This window comes from Procambarus clarkii, chromosome 31 (assembly GCF_040958095.1).
Source record: "Procambarus clarkii isolate CNS0578487 chromosome 31, FALCON_Pclarkii_2.0, whole genome shotgun sequence".
In the NCBI taxonomy this organism is placed as follows: domain Eukaryota; kingdom Metazoa; phylum Arthropoda; class Malacostraca; order Decapoda; family Cambaridae; genus Procambarus; species Procambarus clarkii.
Window position 1 is genome coordinate 11,776,424 of NC_091180.1, and position 9,908 is coordinate 11,786,331.

The following is a 9,908-nucleotide window of genomic DNA, read 5'->3' on the forward strand; positions in this document are numbered from 1 at the left end:
AGAGAGAGAGAGAGAGAGAGAGAGAGAGAGAGAGAGAGAGAGAGAGAGAGAGAGAGAGAGAGAGAGAGAGAGAGAGAGAGAGAGAGAGAGAGAGAGAGAGAGAGAGAGAGAGACACTAGACATTACCTAAGCACCACCTACCTCATTACTCAGGAGACTTTTGGTATCAGTTTCACTTGTGTATTTATATATGTAAATTGTTTTAACCCATTATAATAAAAGTAAATATTTCACTCGGAAAGAAATGACATTTTTGACATTTTAAATCGCATTACTTCACACACACACAAGAGTTAGGGGGGACATGATCACCACATTCAAGATTCTCAAGGGAATTGATAGGGTAGATAAAGACAGGCTATTTAACACAAGGGGCACACGCACAAGGGGACACAGGTGGAAACTGAGTGCCCAAATGAGCCACAGAGGTATTAGAAAGAACTTTTTTAGTGTCAGAGTGGTTGACAAATGGAATGCATTAGGAAGTGATGTGGTAGAGGCTGACTCCATACACAGTTTCAAGTGTAGATATGATAGAGCCCAATAGGCTCAGGAACCTGTACACCAGTTGATTGACAGTTGAGAGGTGGGACCAAAGACCCAGAGCTCAACCCCCGCAAGCACAATTAGGTGAATTAGGTGGGTACACACACACACACACACACACACACACACACACACACACACACACACACACACACACACACACACACACACACACACACACACACACACACACACACACACACACACACACACACACACTCCCTCCCACACACCCCTCCCCCCTAAGCCCCCCACTCTCCCCCACCCCACCTAAGTCTTCCCCTCTCCCCCACTCCCCTAAACCCTCCCCTCTTCCTCACCCACCTCAGCCCTCCCTTTTCCCCCACGCCCCCCAAGCCCTCCACCCTTTTCTCTCCCCCCAAGCCCCCCCATCTCCCCTATGCCCCACAGCCTCTCCTCCCCCCATGCTTCCCCAACCCTCCCTCTCTTACCCACCCCCTGTACCCTCCCCCTCTTATCCACCCCCTGTACCCTCCCCCTCTTATCCACCCCCTGTACCCTCCCCCTCTTATCCACCCCCTGTACCCTCCCCCTCTCCCCCACCACCCCAAGCCCTCCCTCCTCCACCAATCCCCCCGTGCCAGGTCCCCCAGCTCCCACTCACCCCAGATCCCAAAGGTCCCCCCCAGAAAAGAAGCAGAAGAGAGTCAGTTTCAGGGTGATGTACTCGAACATAGATGGGATCACAAGCAAGACAAGTGAACTAAGGGAAAGAGCACAAGAAGTTAACCCAGATGTAATCGGACTCACTTGAAACAAAACTCTCTGGAATCATAACGAATGCCGTGTTTCCCCAGGAGTATACAGTAATAAGGAAAGAGAGGGAAGGTAGAGGAGGAGGCGGAGTGGCCCTACTCATGAGAAGGGAATGGAGTTTTAAGGAGATGGCCATCCCGGGCTGTGAGGAGTTCAGAGACTACATAGCAGGCACCATAACAATGGGAGGACCAAGAATAGTAGTAGCAGTAATATACAACCCTCCACCAAATGACAGGAGACCCAGTCAAGAGTATGAAAACAACAACAAGGCAGTTAACACTATAATTGAGAGGGCAGCCTCTGCTGCCTGTAGAAATAGATCCCACCTGCTCATCATGGGCGACTTCAATCACGGAAAGATTGACTGGGAGAACAAGGAACCGCATGGAGGCGAGGATACGTGGAGAGCAAAACTATTGGAGGTGGTGACAAGCAACTTTTTAACGCAGCATGTCGGAGAACCCACAAGGATGAGAGGCAATGACGAACCAGCGAGACTCGACCTAGTCTTCACTCTGAACGACTCCGACATAAGAGAAATCGGTTTTGAGGACCCAGTAGGAATGAGCGACCACAGTGTACTGGTGTTTGAGTACTTGATTGAAGAAGGGTTATTGAACTCGAGGAGGGATACCGAAACCAAAAGGTTAGCATACCGAAAGGGAAACTATGAGGGGATAAGAAAATTCCTAACAGATATAGCATGGGAAACAGAGCTCAGGGGAAAGACGGCCCAAGATATGATGGATTACATCACGCAGAAGTGCAAGGACGCAGCAAACAAGTTTGTCCCAGTCCAAAAGGAAAACAGAGAAATGAAGATGAGAAACCCATGGTTTAATCAAAGATGTAGGCTAGCTAAGCAGCAAAGTAAAAGGGCATGGAGAAACTATAGGAATAACAGGACACTGGAGAGCAGAGAAAGATACCAGAATGCCAGGAATGAATATGTCAGGATGAGAAGAGAGGCAGAAAGACAATACGAAAATGACATCGCAAGCAAGGCAAAGACTCAGCCTAAATTGTTGCATAGCCACATTAGGAGAAAAACAACAGTAAAGGAACAGGTTATGAGATTAAGGATAGGGGCGGAAGGATTCACTACAAATGACAAGGAAGTGTGTGAGGAATTGAATAAGAAATTCCAGGAGGTCTTCACCTTAGAACAAGGAGAAATTCCAGAGGTAAGTGAGGGAATAGCTAACCAGGAACCACTGGAAGAGTTTGAGATTACCAGTGGGGAAGTAAGGAAGTGTTTACTAGAGTTGGACGTGACGAAGGCTATAGGCCCAGATGGAATCTCCCCTTGGGTTCTAAAGGAAGGAGCAAGAGAACTGAGCCTACCACTCTCCATAGTGTATAACAAATCACTGGCAACAGGGGAACTGCCAGATACTTGGAAAGCAGCTAACGTAGTCCCGATATACAAGAAAGGGGATAGACAGGAGGCACTGAACTACAGGCCAGTGTCCCTAACCTGCATACCATGCAAGCTGATGGAGAAGATTGTGCGAAAAAAACTAGTGGAGCATCTGGAGCGAAGGAACTTTGTAACACAGCATCAACATGGGTTCAGGGATGGCAGGTCCTGCCTCACAGGGTTACTTGAATTCTACGACCAGGCAACAAAAATAAGGCAAGAAAGAGAAGGGTGGGCAGACTGCATATTTTTGGATTGTCAGAAAGCCTTTGATACAGTGCCACACAAGAGGCTAGTGCGAAAGTTGGAGATGCAGGCTGGAGTGAGAGGGAAGGTACTCCGGTGGATAGAGGAATACCTAAGCAACAGGAGACAACGAGTCTGTGTGAGGGGTGAGGTCTCAGATTGGCGAGACGTCACAAGTGGAGTCCCGCAGGGGTCAGTCCTTGGACCTATACTGTTTCTGGTATATGTAAATGATCTCCCAGAGGGTATAGATTCGTTCCTCTCAATGTTTGCCGACGATGCAAAAATTATGAGGAGGATTGAAACAGAGGATGATAGTAGGAGGCTACAAGATGACCTGGATAGACTGAGTGAATGGTCCAACAAATGGCTGTTGAAGTTCAACCCGAGTAAATGCAAAGTAATGAAACTAGGCAGTGGAAACAGGAGGCCAGGCACAGGATACAGAATAGGAGATGAAGTACTTAATGAAACAGACAGAGAGAAAGATCTAGGAGTTGATATCACACCAAACCTGTCTCCTGAAGCCCACATAAAGAGAATAACGTCTGCGGCATATGCGAGGCTGGCTAACATCAGAACGGCGTTCAGGAACCTGTGTAAGGAATCATTCAGAATCTTGTACACCACATATGTAAGACCAATCCTGGAGTATGCGGCCCCAGCATGGAGCCCGTACCTTGTCAAGCACAAGACGAAGCTGGAAAAAGTCCAAAGGTATGCTACTAGACTAGTCCCAGAACTAAGAGGCATGAGTTATGAGGAAAGGCTGCGGGAAATGCACCTCACGACACTGGAAGACAGAAGAGTAAGGGGGGACATGATCACAACCTACAAAATCCTCAGGGGAATCGACCGGGTAAACAAGGACGAACTTTTCAACACTGGTGGGACGCGAACAAGGGGACACAGGTGGAAGCTGAGTACCCAAATGAGCCACAGAGACGTTAGAAAGAACTTTTTCAGTGTCAGAGTAGTTAGCAAATGGAATGCATTAGGAAGTGATGTGGTGGAGGCTGACTCCATTCACAGTTTCAAATGTAAATATGATAGAGCCCAATAGGCTCAGGAATCTGTACACCAGTTGATTGACGGTTGAGAGGCGGGACCAAAGAGCCAGAGCTCAACCCCCGCAAGCACAATTAGGTGAGTACAATTAGGTGAGTACACTCACACACACACACACACACACACACACACACACACACACACACACACACACACACACACACACACACACACACACACACACACACACACACACACACACACACACACACACACACACACACACACACACACACACACACACACACACACACACACACACACACACAGCATCACACACATACATACTGCATCACAAACACCTACTCAGAGGTAGCGAAAATTACTACAACGTATTTATTGACAAATTCATGACGAAGGAGGAACAGATTGCCCACAGAGCAAGCAAACAACAGTACGACTCTTCCCATTTGAGCGCAGCTACACACCCCAGTGCTAATCCACCCCATGCTAACCAGCTCACAAGTGCTTCTCCGGTCACCCCTTCCCCAAATCAGCCGCCCCTGCTTATCTCCCCAGCACATCCCTTGACCCCTCTGACCCCACTGGAGTCAAATTCATCCCACATTCCAAGGACCCCCTCATCACCTCAACCCCCAAAACCCGTCCAGCCCTCATCCCCTCAACCCCCAAAACCCACCCAGCTCTCATCCCCTCAACCCCCAAAACCCATCCAGACCTCATCCCCTCAACCCCAAGAACCCACCCAGACCTCATCCCCTCAACACCCAAAGCCTACCCATGCCCTCACCCCTCCTCATCCCCTCTCCTTCCATGTGACCCCCCACCCTTGCGAGGGAGGTGGGAGGTCCCCCCCACCCCCTCTATCCTTCCCCCTCCCAACCTCTCAACCTCTATCTGTCTCCCAACCTTACGCTATCTCCCAATCCCTCTATGCCCTCCCTAATCTTCAGACCCAGTATGCCCTTCCTACTCCAGACCTACCTACCCAGGCCCTACCCCAGACCCTCCTACCTACCTTCCTAGAAGCCCAGCCCCCAGTAGCCCCCCAAGCACTCTTTCTGAACACCCCCCTCCTGAACTCTTTCACCCCCCATACACCCCCCGGACCCCCCCAGACACCCCCCGGATCCCCCCGGACATCCCCCGGACCCTCCCCGCCCCCAGTCATCCCCCAGACACCCCCCAGATCCCCCAGATCCCCTCTGCCCCCAGTCACCCCCCAGACATCCCCCAGATCCCCCCAGACCCCCAGAGAAAGGGAGAACTCTGGTACAAGAGTTTCCATGAAGAATCTCAAGGTTTGGTACACCAATGCTGATGGGGTATCTAATAAAGCAGAAGAGATAAAAGAAAGAGTGAGTGAAGCAGATCCTGACATAGTTGCAATTGTGGAAACTAAAATTAATGACATGATCTCAGATGCAATCTTTCCTGAAGGGTACCAGGTGATACGAAAAGAGAGGACACAGAGACAGGGAGGGGGAGTAGCACTCCTAATAAAGCGGAAATGGAAGTTTGAAGACCTGGGAAATCGAGTTACCAATGAGTGCACAAGCTTCATACATGGAACTCTGACAGTAGATGGGAGGAAGATTGTGATCCTGGTAATCTACAATCCCCCACCAAACAGTAGAAGACCCAGGCAGGAGTATGATGACAACAACAAAGCATGTATAGATGAACTGCAGAAGGCAGCAACACTAGCCCACAGAATGAGAGCGAAGCTGCTGATCATGGGGGACCTAAATCATGGAGAGATAAATTGGGAATCAAGGAATCCCCATGGAGGGGACGAAACGTGGGGAGCAAAATTAGTAGATGTTATAGACAGGAATTTCCTGACACAACATGTGAAGGAAGACACAAGGGAAAGAGGAGGAGATGCACCGAGCCTATTAGACCTGATTTTCACCCAGAACGTAGAAGATATCGAGAATTTAGAGCATGAAATACCTCTAGGGGCCAGTGACCATTGTGTCCTAGTCTTTGACTACATGATGGAATTCAAACTTATGACCATGGGACAAGAGATCTGGGAAAGGAGAGCTGACTACAGGAAAGGGGACTATATGAGGATAAGGGACTATCTGGGTGAAGTGCAGTGGGAGGAAGAAATTAGAGGAAAAACAGTCCAAGATATGATGGACCTAGTCATACAGAAATGCCAGGAGGCCGAAGAGAGATTTATACCAACGGTAAAGGGAAAAAATAAGAAGGAATATAATAACCCATGGTTTAATAGACAGTGTCAGGAAGCAAAAATGGCCAGCAGACGGGAGTGGAGGAAGTACAGAAGACAAAGAACAGAGGACAACAGAAGCAGATACAACAGAGCTAGGAACGATTACATTAACATAAGACGAACATCGGAAAGGGACTATGAGAACGATATTGCAATCAAAGCGAAAAAACAACCTAAGTTACTACACAGTCATATAAGAAGAAAAATGTCGGTGAACGACCAAGTGACAAGACTAAGGAAGACAGAGGGGGCATATACTGAAAGTGACAAGGAAATCTGCGAGGCACTGAATGCCAGTTTCCATGGAGTGTTCACTACCGTGCCTGAGCAGCTCCCATTGTTGGAAGGGGTTACCCTAGATGAAAGACTATCAGATATAGAGGTGACAGCAGAGGAGGTAATGAAACAGTTGACAACTCTAGATGCAACTAAAGCAGTTGGACCAGACAAAGTATCACCGTGGATACTAAAAGAAGCAGCACAGGCCCTCAGCGTGCCTCTGGCAATGATCTTTAATGAGTCACTTATGTCAGGAGAATTGCCCAGTTGCTGGAAGAAGGCAAATGTCGTGCCGATCTTCAAGAAAGGAGATAGGGAGGAGGCACTTAACTACAGACCTGTATCACTGACATGCATCCCCTGTAAAATACTGGAAAGAATAATTAGGCTGCGACTGGTTGCACACCTGGAGAACATTAGGTTTGTGAACAAACATCAACATGGGTTCTGGACAGGGAAATCGTGCCTAACAAACCTTCTGGAATTCTATGATAAAATAACGAGGATAAGACAGGACAGAGATGGTTGGGCAGACTGCATATTTCTGGACTGCCAAAAAGCCTTTGATACAGCACCGCACATGAGACTGCTGTTCAAGCTCGAGAGGCAGGCGGGGGTGGGGGGAAAGGTCCTAGAATGGATAAGGAACTACCTAACAGGAAGGAGCCAAAGAGTTCCGGTAAGGGGCGAGAAATCGGACTGGCGAACAGTAACAAGTGGAGTACCACAAGGATCGGTGCTGGGACCAATTCTATTTCTTGTATATGTTAACGACATGTTTACAGGCGTAGAGTCCTACATGTCGATGTTTGCGGATGATGCAAAGTTGATGAGAAGAGTTGTGACAGATGAGGATTGCAAGATCCTCCAAGAGGACCTGAACAGATTGCAGAGATGGTCAGAGAAATGGCTACTAGAATTCAACACGAGCAAATGTAAAGTTATGGAAATGGGACTAGGAGATAGGAGACCAAAGGGACAGTACACAATGAAGGGGAACAGCCTACCTGTAACGATGCGTGAAAGAGACGTGGGGGTGGACGTAACACCTAATCTATCTCCTGAGGCACATATTAATAGGATAATGACAGCAGTGTACTCTACACTGGCAAAAGTTAGAACATCATTCAGAAACCTAAATAAGGAGGCATTTAGGGCGCTTTACACTGCCTACGTAAGGCCAGACTTAGAGTATGCCGCCTCATCATGGAGTCCCCATCTGAAGAAGCATATAATGAAACTGGAAAAGGTTCAGAGGTTTGCAACGAGACTCGTCCCAGAGCTACGAGGGATGGGGTATGAAGAGCGCCTGAGGGAACTGTGCCTTACGACACTAGAAAGAAGAAGGGAGAGGGGGGACATGATAGGAACGTATAAGATACTCAGAGGAATTGACAGAGTGGACATAGACGAAATGTTCACACGGAATAGTAACAGAACGAGAGGACATGGATGGAAGCTTGAAACTCAGATGAGTCACAGAGATGTTAGAAAGTTTTCTTTTAGCGTGAGAGTAGTGGGGAAATGGAATGCACTTCAGGAACAGGTTGTGGAAGCAAATACTATTCATAATTTTAAAACCAGGTATGATAGGGAAATAGGACAGGAGTCATTGCTGTAAACAACCGATGCTCGAAAGGCGGGATCCAAGAGTCAATGCTCGATCCTGCAGACACAACTAGGTGAGTACACACACACACACATCTTTGTCACCTGGTCGTAGAATTCTATTAAGCCTGTCAGGCAAGATTTACCCTCTCTGAACCCATGTTGATGGGTTGTCACGAAGTCCCTTCTCTCCAGATGTGTTACTAGGTTTTTTCTCACAATCTTCTCCATCACCTTGCATGATATACAAGTTAAGGACACTGGCCTGTAATTCAGTGCCTCTTGTCTGTCACCCTTTTTGTATATTGGTACTACATTAGCCGTCTTCATTTCTGGTAGGTCTCCTATTTCCAATGACCTACTATACACTATGGAGAGTGGCAAGCAAAGTGCTCCTGCACACTCTTTCAATACCCATGTTGAGATTCCGACTGGACCTACAGCCTTTCTCACGTAAAGCTCCAATAGGTGCTTCTTGACCTCATCACTTGTAATTTCGAGCCCTTCCAAGGTCGCCTGGTTTGCTGCCACCTCTCCTAACGCCGTGACCTCTCCCTGTTCTATTGTAAAGACCTCCTGGAACCTTTTGTTGATTTTTTCACACACCTCTTTGTCATTCTCTGTGTACCTTTCCTCGCCCCACCCAAAGTTTCATCACCTGTTCCTTCACTGTTGTCTTCCTCCTGATGTGACTGTGTAGTAGCTTTGGTTCGGTCTTGGCTTTATTAGCTATATCATTTTCATACCTTTTCTAAGCTGCTCTTCTCACACTAACATACTCGTTCCTGGTTCTCTGGTATCTCTCTCTACTTTCTGGTGTTCTGTTATTACGGAAGTTCCTCCATGCCCTTTTGTTCAGCTCCTTTGCTTTCATACATTCCCTATTAAACCACGGATTCTTCCTTTGCTTCTCTGTTTTTTCCTGTCGGGCTGGGACAAACCTGCTTACAGCCTCCTGACACTTTTGGGTGACATAGTCCATCATGTCTTGTACGGACTTGGTTCCGAGTTCTGTGTCCCATTGTATATCCCATAGGAATTTATTCATCTCCTCATAGTTTCCCTTTCGGTACGCCAGCCCTTTGGTTCCCAGTTCTTTTTTGGGGGTGATAATTCCTAGCTCAACCAGGTACTCAAAGCTCAATACACTATGATCACTCATTCCCAAGGGGCTTCCAACTTAACTTCCCTTATATCTGACTCATTTAGGGTAAATATCAGATCAAGCAAGGCTTGTTCATCCCCTCCTCTCATTCTTGTCGGTCCCTTGACGTGTTGACTTAGAAAGTTTCTTGTTGCCACATCCAGCAGCTGAGCTCTCCATGTGTCTAGGCCTACATGTGGGTCTCTGTTCCCCCAATCTATCTTTCCATGGTTGAAGTCTCCAATGATTAGTAGCCTGGATCAGTTCCTGCTAGCCACAGAAGCTGCTCTCTCTATTATATTGATGGTGGCCAAGTTGTTTCTATCATATTCCTGTCTGGGTCTTCTGTCATTCGGTGGGGGGTTATATATGACTACTATTATAATTTTCTGTCCTCCAGTTGCTATGGTGCCTGATATGTAGTCACTGAAACCGTCACAGTTCTGAATTACCATCTCTTCGAAACTCCAACCTTCTCTTAGTAGCAAAGCTACACCACCTCCTCCTCCCCCTTCTCTCTCTTTCCTCACTACATAGTAGCCCTGTGGAAACACTGCGTTTGTTATAGTTTTCGTTAACTTTGTTTCTGTGAGTGCTATTATGTCTGTGTT